This window comes from Solanum dulcamara, chromosome 9 (assembly GCF_947179165.1).
Source record: "Solanum dulcamara chromosome 9, daSolDulc1.2, whole genome shotgun sequence".
NCBI classification, from domain to species: Eukaryota; Viridiplantae; Streptophyta; class Magnoliopsida; order Solanales; family Solanaceae; genus Solanum; species Solanum dulcamara.
The window spans coordinates 14,658,829-14,670,981 of NC_077245.1; the positions used below are offsets into that span (position 1 = coordinate 14,658,829).

General features: G+C 29.3%; 1 non-coding gene across 1 annotated transcript; it reads right to left on the reverse strand.

Moving 5' to 3' along the window:
* Window positions 1-7,169: 7,169 nt before the first annotated feature.
* On the reverse strand, window positions 7,170-7,250 carry TRNAL-AAG (transfer RNA leucine (anticodon AAG)). Its single transcript has one exon. It is a non-coding gene; the product is annotated as a tRNA-Leu (tRNA).
* Window positions 7,251-12,153: the final 4,903 nt, after the last annotated feature.

Here is a 12,153-nt window from a genome sequence, read left to right on the forward strand (position 1 = left end):
ATTTTCATCCTCCACAACATAAATTAATTATCGAGCTTCTTCAATTTTAAGCAATTTAAAATAATAATTATTTTTAAAAATTAAAAAAAATCAAGTTATTTTAAAGTAATTTTGTCATTTTATAAATTTTGAATGATATAAATATTTTTAGAGGATTATTAGATTTTATAAATATTCGAAAATGATCTCAAAAGATTTTGTTTTTAATTTATTATTTTATAAAGTAGTAGTTTATATTTTTAAATTAATTAGTTTATAATTAAGTTGATTAATTTATTTTGTTAGAATTAAGAAGCTCGTTAATTAATTAGTGTTAATTTATCTTATTTAATTTTTTACCGAATTCACTAATTAAACTCAATTCGGTTAAATCCTTAATTCATTTGAACTCATATGGCCATTTTCTTAATTCCAAATCTAACTACTTTTACCCAAAACCTCAAACCCCGATTTTCTCCAATAACAATTACAATTCAATACTATACAATTTTCTACACTTCAAAAGCACATCAATTGACCAACACCTATACAAATCTATTTATTTACAATTCAACACGTACCAATACCCAATTTCACCCAAATCCTACTCTCTTTTTTTAATTCTCACAAACATTACAAACCCACCCTTTTTCCTTTTCTCCTTTTCACCCCACCAAATCCATCATTATTCCCACTACCCAATCTCTTTTCAATTTTCACGCTACTTTATACCTCACACCTAATTACCCAATTTCTTATACCCACTTTACTTACAATATACTATAGCAAACACCCAAAATACGCTCCTCTCTCTTTCCTTCTTTCCAAAACACAAAAGTCAAGACCAAGAATCCTAAGTCTTCATCCAAACAACACCATCTCTACCTCTCTCTTTCTTCATATTTGAAAAAATTACAAACCTCGAGCCTTAATGGTTGACTTTGGCTTAGAAAAATCTCACTTATATCTAATTCAAATCAGAAGATATCACAATTGAATCCGGATTTTGGGGGGTATGTCTTCCTCTTACTTTGACTTCTACTTTATCCATTCCTTCCATCACTAATGATTGTATTTAGGATTCAAAATTTTATTTTAAACTATAAATGCATGGAATTGATGATCATTTCAGGAGGGGGTTTTCTCACAGGAAAAAAATACTTTATTACTAGTTATAACATGATTGTTTATCTTTCAAGTCCCAACAGTAAAATGCTAACAGGTTATAACATTTTTTTAATATAATAAAATAATAAAAAAGAAAAAAATAATAATAATAAATTATTAAATGTATTAATGATGATGTATAATTGGCATATAATTAGGAGACTATAAATGATTATGTATTTACTTTTTCTTAAATTACTCAAATCAGTTCAATCAATGTATTAATGATAATTTATACTTGGCATATAATTAGGAGACTATAACTGATTATATGTTTACCTTTTTAAAATTACTAAAATCAGTTCAATCAATTGTTATTTGCCTTATTAAAAGATTCTTTTTTTTTCTCTACGATCTTTGTTGTTTTCTCTCTCAAATATTTTTTTGGTTTTTATTTTGGTCAATTTTCTAGTTTTTATTCTTATCGATTTTTTATTTTTTATTCTTATCGATTTTCTAATTTTTATTCTTATCGATTTTGGATGACTAAACTTTAGGAATTTAAGAAATTTCTAGATAATAAATATTTGTATTTTTAGGTGATATGATAATTAACCCCTTATCCAATAGATTTTGCATACAACTTTGATGTATAACTTGAATTTCAATATTATTATAATTCTACGGTTAGTAATTTAGTGTTGTATATATTATGTAAGTGGGTTTCAGTAGCACACTAACAAAGAGTTCAGAACCAAATCACGTTAGTATACAATGAGTATGCAATTGGTATCCAATTTAAAATCTGAAGTATAACAATGTGTATTTTGTGTATGCAATTGGTATACAATTAGGATTTCAAATATATACTTAATTATTAATAGTATATTTTGTGTGTAAAATATTTTTATTGAATTGGTATATAAATTGGCATCCAATTAATAACTAATAGATAGAGACATACAAATTCCGTACTAAATTCATCCAAAATATACATTGCATATAAAATTAGCATCTAACTTGAATGTCAATGTTGCAAGATTTGAATGATCGTAAATGGTATCCAGTTAGAATTCTATATGTATATTAATATGTGTTTAAAGAAATGCAAACCTCATACTAAATCAATAGAAAATTTGATATATATGTGATTTTATGTCAAAAGTAAAAGTAAAAATAAAACATCCTAAAACAAAAAGGAAGGAATATATGAGAATATCCTCTATCTAGCGACTGATTTTTTCGATCTCGGCATAGGATAATTAGTAATATCAGAAGCATGATTTTTTGGTGTCACGCCCTGAGAAGGTACTCTAGGCGTGATCGGCACTCAGAAACCATCTCTGGACTCCGAGAGAACCATCTCAGGGTCAAAAATTAATGAGTAGTTGAGCGTTGTCTTACTTTTCCTTCCATATTAGTTATTCGTTTTATTACTCTTGTAATTTCTTGTTCTTCGATTTTTGTTACTCTATTCTATTTTTTATACTTCGATTATCATATTTTTTTGTTTACTATTCCTTTTATTAGATTGCTTTGTCATGATTTTTGTGGTATTTTACTCATGAATGACTTCTTAACTTCTGTCATTTCTTTTCAAAGAAAAATTGGCATAGCATGACATGTTTTACTACAAATTGGCAACATATAGCCCACTTTTATTTTTTTAACAATTTTTTTTAAAAAAAAAATTATTTGACATTTAAAAGCCCCACGTTTATTTTTTATTGGGAAGTGGGGTTGCAATTTTAAATTATCACGATCCAACCCACCGAGCCGTGCGGGCACCTACTCTATGACCTAAGTAGGAGAATCCTTAACCCCTTATATAAAAACATTGCAGAATTTAATAAATCAACAACCCGAGTGATTAAGCCAAAAGTTTATAAAAATCTAAAGTACATTTGTATAAGAATAACACATAAAAAACCTCATGGATACTAGTATAAAACAGGTACAAGAGCTGCTAAGACTAAAAATAAACTAAAAGACCAATAGGCCAGCTTCCACCAAGAGGAAGGAAAAATAGAAGCTGCTGGAGGATCGTCTTTATCTTCACCTAAGAGACATAACTGACCCTGCAACCAGATTATGCCAAGTGGCATAGCAAGAGTAGTATCAGTACAAACAACACGTACTAGTAGGCATCATCGTTCAATCTGATACCCACTGCATAATATATGAATAGAAAAATAAGAGATATCATAATAATTAACTTTATCACCTTATCTACCCCAACCAAATAAGTACACTCCTTACTCCCACCTAAGGTGTTCACCATTCCAAACTTCAGAGCTCAATTACCACCCTAGTTACAACTTAAGACTGGTGGGTTATGATCCCTACCTTACAATTGCTCAATCAACTAACAGTCTCCACCTAAAAACCTTATCCACTCAACGGTTCCACCCAACCATCACTGGTCTTAGACCAACTGTTTCACGACACAGGGCCTAGCCCTCCCACACCCACACTTTCTACTCAATTCGGCTTTAGGTAACCACTACTACTACCTTAGCTACTCGTTGAAGTCTCAATGATAAGACTCCCGGTCAACAAGAACCTCAACCTCTAAGCTTATAAGTATAGAATGCGTTTATAACACATATGTCACATCAAGACCCAGTATAACCCATACTCTTACCTACCAATAAGTTGTTCAAGCTCACAATTCTTTATAACCAACACCTCAACTCAAGAGTTCGTTTATAGGTTCTTAATCTATGGCGCACTTGATACTAACCTTATATTACATGGAATTATAAATATCATCAGGTCCTCTCATGGGACCATTCACACATACACATACAAGAATCGTGTCAGAATGTGACATCCGATTCAAATATGAGTTGGAACGTAATACCTGATCCATATATACGTCAGAACGTGATATCTAATCCAGTTATACAAACCAACCATAAAATATCAACAATATATCACATTATATCAGCATAACCGGCTCATCACAAACAAGCCAGCGAATAATCGTCTATATAAGAACTAACTTGTTTCCCCTATCGGTACACATCTAGGCATGTAATATGTAACACAACTACACATATTAAGACAACTCCGGGAACTAAACCAACACCCACACTGCCAAACCCTTAGGGTTTATCATCAATCTCTACTTAGTTTTATATCTCCGTACACAATACTATGCCCATTATAAAATAACCGTCTATATGAAATAATATCACATCCAACACACTTACCAAATCATTATAGCTCATTTTTACCTAAGTCATATTTAAATTAGATCCTAACACAACCGAATTTCAGTCCGTGACCCATGACCCCAGCTTAATTATATGATTTCTCATTAAGTTTCCTTCTATACTACAAAATAGGTATAGATTTACTACTCAGAAAAGAGAAGCCTAGCCTACCTGGGCGCCAAGCGATAATGCTGCCAAATTCATTGGTTTCAGTTGTTCTACGGGTAAGACCGGATTGAATTCCACCGGTTGAAGCTTTTCAAATGTTGAGATTCTCTCCCCTATTCTCCACAGGTCAAGAGCAGCCCTTTTTGGAGGGTTTTGCAGAAACTATCGCCTCTAATTTCCACTTGAGAGAAGTGGGAGAAATAAAAAATTCGCGACTTAAATTCTGTCCTACGGCATTCCGCTCTGGCGGTCATATTCTCGCTTTGGAGGCGCCACTGAGGCGGGACCATCCCGCTCTGGCGGGATGGTGGGATCCAGTCAAGTAGATTCTTGCGATTTCTTTTTAATCATAACTAACGACGGCTTCGGTCGTTATACAAAATTAATTTAGTTGCTACAAATTGTGTTTTATTGGGAGTGATTTCTTTTTGTCCTTATTTTTCTCAAATTCCTAATACACGTTTTCTTGAGTGGTTCCTTTTTATTGATTATTTAAATTTACTCTTTCTTCTTACATTAAACAATTTTGAGTTAATTAATGTTACTCAGTTCTTTACCTATTTCATATATCTAAAATCTCTCTATATATGCATGATCTCCTTTGCTTTATGTGCTTTCCAGTAGGTCAAATCAAGTCTAAATTGCATTTTCATGTCATGGATTATGTCTCTTGCAGTGTATACAACTTTTGGATCATGAAATTTTTGCTTTATTTCACTTCTAAGTACAGTTGATGTAGCAACTCGTTGCAACATTAGTCTATCTTTTGCAGGACATATGTGTTCAGCAATGAATTGTCTAACTTTGAATATTTTTGACTTGTGTAATGCTAAGCATTTTAACTTTCAAGTGCAATCCTCATTTGAACACCGAAGAAAGTACTTGGAATGTAATAAGTCAAGCTATAATTATTAAATATATTATAAATTGATAGTGCAAACATAATTAATAACAATATACGTGATTGTTTGTAAAGTTGTGCAAAAACTATTCGATTCAATACTCACAAATTTTAAGGGAATGAATACACATATACATATACATGAATGCAATGTATTCATATATATATTGTAGTTGATACTATAAATTTAAATGTATACAAATACTAACTGCATGTATACTGATAACTTTGTATACAGTAACGTCAATGTATACATGATTGTTCATACATATGTGCAAAAATTGCACATGAATATTAATTTACTGTTTTAAGTGGTTACATAATGTATATTTTTTTTTACAGAATAGTGTAATACCTTGATGCATTTGACTTGTTCATTTTGAATTGAAACTTCTTTCGTATTGCATAATTTTTAATGACAGGCATCAAAATCTTTTTTCCCTTGTAAAGTTGACCTTCTGCTGGTATATTTGCATAACACTTTCAATAATATTGCATTATTAAAATATGCAGCATCCCGAGTAGCCATATAGTTTTTTTCAAGTAAATTCAAATTGCATGTGTTAGTGGTATCATGAACATTAGTTGAATGTTGACATTCCCATCTTCTTCTCTAGCCATCGAAAACGTATAATGAATGTCAATGGCTTTCCAAGTTATGCATAATGGATAGACTTTGAAATTTCCTGATCCTTTTCTCAATTCGATGTATACTCATAGTCCCATAGTATTTCGTATCAACATCTGTTTTGATTTGTCATCAATCTTATAATGAAATTCAAAGGAATTGAGGGAAGTATCGACATTTAGATGAGTGAAATCAATTGAATGAATCCATTGAAATCAATATCTATTTTAATAATCATCCCCTCGATGGAATAATCCACAAAATTATTTGCACTATCCCATTCTCCACTATGATGAATTAAAACTATTAAAGAAGCCATGTATTTCTTGATTTTCGTTGTAGAAGCGCGGTGCTATTTTTTCTCTTGATACGCTAAATGATTTTGGGTTGGTGAATTAATGAAACTGAATCGCTATAATTTCAATCAGGAGTTTAAATCATGGATTAAAAAAGTAACCCACGTCTCCTTAATTATTGTTGTGTATTGACGGTTGGTGTACTACACAATAGAAAAAAGCAAAAACCCTATTATAATGTTGTTATAATGTTGTTAATTAATGTTGGGCTATATGTTGCCAATTATACTTAGTAGTTGTCTATACATATCATTTCCTCCTTTTCAAATTGCTTTGAATTGCTTTCTTTCGGCCGGGGGTTTATTAGAAACAACTCCTCTACCTCCTAAGATATGTAGAGATAAAGTTTGCAGACAATTTAACTTTATCAGACCTCACGTATGGAATTATATTAAATATATTATTTGTAATAGTTTGAATGGGCATGAATTTTAACATGTAAAGAATTTTTTTTGAATCTTGTGGCTATATATTTCATGTAAAATATTTTTTAAATAAAAAGTTGTTAAATTATTCCAACCCTATTTATGGAACTAGAAAAATAAATTGAAACTGCATATGTACTTTTTATGGATTGCACATTCATTTGCAAGCATTATGATAGACGTTTGCTTTCATGGAAGAAAAGTTAATTTACGACGTGAATATTTTGGGAAAACGTAATAATTTTTTCTATCATTAGACAAAAAATAAATTCAACAATTATTTGAATAAATAAATAGGAATCAATTTGAAACGTTAAAACGTACTATAGAAAGTTTCCCTAACAAATAAATGACAATTTTGAAACAATTTTTTAAAAAAGAAGTTAATGTTGAGAGTGGGATTTGAACCCACGCCCTTTCGGACCAGAACCTTAATCTGGCGCCTTAGACCAACTCGGCCATCTCAACAGATGAGAATTAATTTCACAAAATTAATATATTATATGTAAATTCAAAAAATCAAAGAACATACTAAAATTAATTTAAAATAATTCATTACACTAAATATAATTATCACGTACTAAGTAGATATTACAAATTTAAACTTGTATTAATAGATCCAGATGAACGTGTATAAGTGATTACGATTTATAAAATCACATATTTTTTCAGTAATATTTTTTAAGATGATCGAAAAATAATCATTTTAATAATTATTATAAATTAGCTCTTTAAAAAGAGAATCTAAAATTCTACATAACTTTTAAAAGTAACTAAAATTTATATACTAAGATTGATAATTTATATTTTTAGTTTTTCACTCAATATTTCATATTTTTTTAAAATCAATAATTTTGATTCGTCTCAAGAAATTTCACTTTGAAACTATAACTTTCCTTTTAACGATAACTCAATTCTCAAATATGGAAACTTTTAATTATAGATGGATATATATTTATCATTCCAACATGACATTTTATAATAATAACAAAATTCATGGTTAGCTGAGAAAACATATAATATGCAGAGAGGTACGAGCACTTTTGCTTTCTCAAACAATTGGGTTGGAGAATGGTATTTTCAGTGATGAAAAGGTGAATAATGTGTAAAAATATCTTTAAGTACAGCTTCTCTTTTACGAGACTATTGTATCTTTCTTTTTCGGAAAAAAGTTAAAAATATCTTTAAATTATGTGAAATGAATAAAAATAACTTTAATTTGATAGTTTGGTCTAGAAATATCCTTGTCTTTAATAATTTGGTCCCAAAATGCCCTTCTTATTAATTAATGGATCAAAAATGCCTCTTTTCAAATAAATATATTTTTCTGTTTTTTTTAAAACACATTCTTTTCCTAATGATGATTTTTTTCTATTAAAAATGTTTATTCTACTTCAATTTGAGAAAAATTATGAAATAAAATATTTTTGTATTAAAATTTTTTAATCGTTATCTAAATGAAAATTAATGACGGGTTACTATGACCTTATATATGAGACATATATTATCAATTAAGAAGATACTTGGAGTTATTCTATTTTAATTGTTAAAATGAGATTAAGAAGAAAATAAAGATTATTTTCCTACTTATTAATAAGTTAAAGTGACTTTAAAAGAAAAGAAACAAGAATATGGTTCTTTGTAATATTTTTATCAAAATGCCCTCATATTAACACCGTCTTTAATTTTTATTTAGATAACAATAACCTTTTTTTGATAAAATAAAAATATTTTTATGAATTAAAGTAGGATAAACATTTTTAATGAAAAAAATCATCATTAGTAAAAGAATGTGTTTAAAAAGAAAGAAATAATATATTTATTTAGAAAATGATATTTTTTGGACCAAAATATTGAAAGTAAAAATATTTTTGGAGTAAACTATCAAATAATGACATTTTTATTCATTTTACATAATTTAAGGGTATTTTGACCATTTTTCCTTTTTTTATTATTATTTGAATCTCTTATCCCCCACCCCACCATTACGCTCACGGCACACCCATATAACCGCAATAAAATAATAATATATCCTCCTTAAATTAATTCCAAGATAAGAAACAAAAATGTCATTTTCAAATTCAACTCTACTTTTAATATAGAGAGGCCCAATTTCAACTCATACTCCTCAATATATAATTTTTTAGGAAAAATTACATAAATACTCAATTTAAATTATTATAATCTTCAAAAAATTTGACAATTTTTTAAAAAAATAGAAAATTCATTTTTTCTCTCTTTCCTAACCTCGAATACATCTCTCAAACTATCTACACTCATGTTTAACTTCTCCAAAATCACACCTAACTTTCTCAAAATCACGTTTAATTTCATCAATTTCAAATTGTAAAAAAGGTAAAAGAATTTCTTCATCATCTTTTGTGTTTTCAATATATCAGAATTTTGAATCAAAATAATTTTAATTTACTGATTTTTAACTCAATTTAATGATACATATAGATTCACTATCATCGTTTAGTATTGGTCTTACTCAATTAGATCCTCAAACGGAAGATCTTGTTCCTCGTGAGTTTGATTCGAATATTGATGATTTTGTTGAAAATAGATCCAAACACCGCAATGATCTTTTCATGATGAAGAAATTGCAGAAGGATGCTAGTTCAACCGCGAAATCAAAAGTTACAAAAGCTTCGGGGAGGGGGGGGGGAGTCGAGGGTGTTACTATACGACCTTCTCTACCCAAGGTTCAAATTTCTAATGTATCTGATTGATATTCATGTATTTACTTATGATATTCTGATATTCAACTATCAGATACATCTCAATTTTATTTGTGTGCAATGCATCTAATACAAATGTTATTGTTGATACATAACCTCAATTGTTTCAAACTTGGATCAATATGAATCCTGTTTATAGTTATGTACATAATACATAACTATGCCAACTTTCATTTTATTTTAGAAACCCGATGCATACATTACCCACTGTTATGTTTCGGATACGTATGTAAACACACCTAATACAAAACTAAAATAATAGATATGGCTACGTATCATAATTCATGTATAAGCTTTGTATTATGTGTGTTTAGGTGTATTTCGTTATGTATCAGAATTACATTCTATGATGTATTTGATGTTCTTTTTTTTTTCTCAAGTCATCAGTTTCTAATTCAGTTGCAATTGCTGATTTCAGATTCATAAATGAAATATTGTCTTTAATAATGATTACATAGCTTTTATATCATTCATAATTTACTTCAGACGCACAGACTCCTGAATGTCTCAGCAAAATCAATATATTCATGGTGTATCTTCTCCAAATTTTTCAAAAAATTTAAATCAAATTTAAATTATGCTGGACGATTTGCTTGAATGATGATGAATTTTGAATTTTTTGAAGTTGTTATGCTTTGAGAGGGATTGATTAGCTATGATAAAATTGCGTGTTTTGTGGGATTCTAATTTGATTTTCTATTTTTTTTCTTTTTAGCGTAACAGTGAATAAGATAATGTATTGGGGAGCTATGTATTCGAAAGGGAGGTGGTGTATCAGAAATACCCAATTTTAAAGGAATTTTTGTAATTTGGAAAAGAGTTAAGATATGATGTAATTAACTCTTAAAACTATGAGATTTGTGCAAAATTTACTTTTTTTAATAGCATAATAGATAAATGTGCATTTTAACTTGGCTTCAGATTGCATCTACGCCCTTCAACTTTGGGTGTGCACAAGTACACACTTAAACTTGTAAGAAGTTGAAGAAGTAGACGTATGTGTCATATGTGATGTCCTACATAACCAATTTGCATTCTACATGGAAACTTATATGTATTATGCCATGTAGGACGTATGTGTTTACTTGTTCAATTTTATACAAGTTTAACTGCTTACTTGTGCACATTCAAAGTTGGAGAGCACAAATGCCAGCTAAAGCCAAATTAAAGAACATATTTATGTATTATACTATAGTTCTTAACTATGTTTGAGTAATATTTTTTGAGGAAGTTATATAATATGATAAATATGTGATATCTATTTATTATATATACTTTTAGTTTAAAATAATTACAATTCGTAGCTACATGTAAGGTTTTATAGGAAATTTCTCTCTTTTCTCCCTTTCTCGCTCGCCTCTATTTCTCTTTAGCCCAAACAACATTACACATAATATATCAATTGTATTTGTATTTTATAGCAATTGTATTAATATTTCATATGATCAAATATATTTATATTCCGTATCAATTATATTATGACAATTTGTATTCGCCGATACAAATATATTCAATAATACACTTGATACAATTATATTCAATATATGATACCAATCAATTGTATTGTTGATACAACGAATACAATATGTATCACTCAAATATAGTTGAGAGATTTGCATTCTATATCAATTGTATTTTGACAACTATCTATGTATTTTGTATCAACTTTATTTGTAGTTTGATCAATTGTATTCGTGATACAACTTGTTACAAAGAATTCATCCTTTCTCCTCTCTCTTCCAAATCTCGCTCGGCTCTCTTCTCTTTCTCTCAATCTCACTCGCCTCTCTCCTCCTTATATGTAGCTAAATATAATAATTTTTTTGATACATTATATTCATTGATGCAAATTAGTTGTATCAATCATATTCTTGATACAACGAATATAACATGAATTCAACCTCTCTCTCACTTCTCTCTCAAATTTCGCTTGTCTCTCTCCCCACCGAAACATATAGATATTAATCGTAATTAAACAAAATGTTTGAAAGTTTTCCTATATTTTTTACTTTGAATGATCGATTCTTAAGATTAAATATAAGCATTTATAACAATAAAATATTTATCGGAGGAGAATAATGTTCCCTCATGCACCATAATATTTTTGTAAACCTTTTTTTGCTTTATTGTTTTACGAAAACCAACAAGACCGGCTCGCTGCCACTGCCGCGCCTTCCCTGTTCCTTTCTGGTACTGCTATTCCATAAAGTTAGAGATAATTCATTCTACATTTTCCGGACTCCACTTGTGTAACGGGTATATTGCTGTTGTTGCTATTCCATATAGTAATTGGTTTGTAATTATAACCATATATTACACGCTCTCACTGCTGTTTCCTTTCCTATTCAGACCTCCTGCTAGGTATCTACTCATTATTTTTTTCCTTCTGTTTTTTATTTTGTAACTTAACATTGGATTGTATATGACTTTGAATGAATTATTTGATCGTCTTACATATCTTAGATAAAGGTGTGACACTTACAATTTTTTTGAGTAAGTAATTAGTATGAAGTAGATTTTGCTTCACACTCACACATGGAGTCACCTAGTTTACATAATATAGGTTCATCCAAACACTATGGCTCAAATCATTTAAATGTGCAAAAAATCTACTAAATAAGTTCAAATAA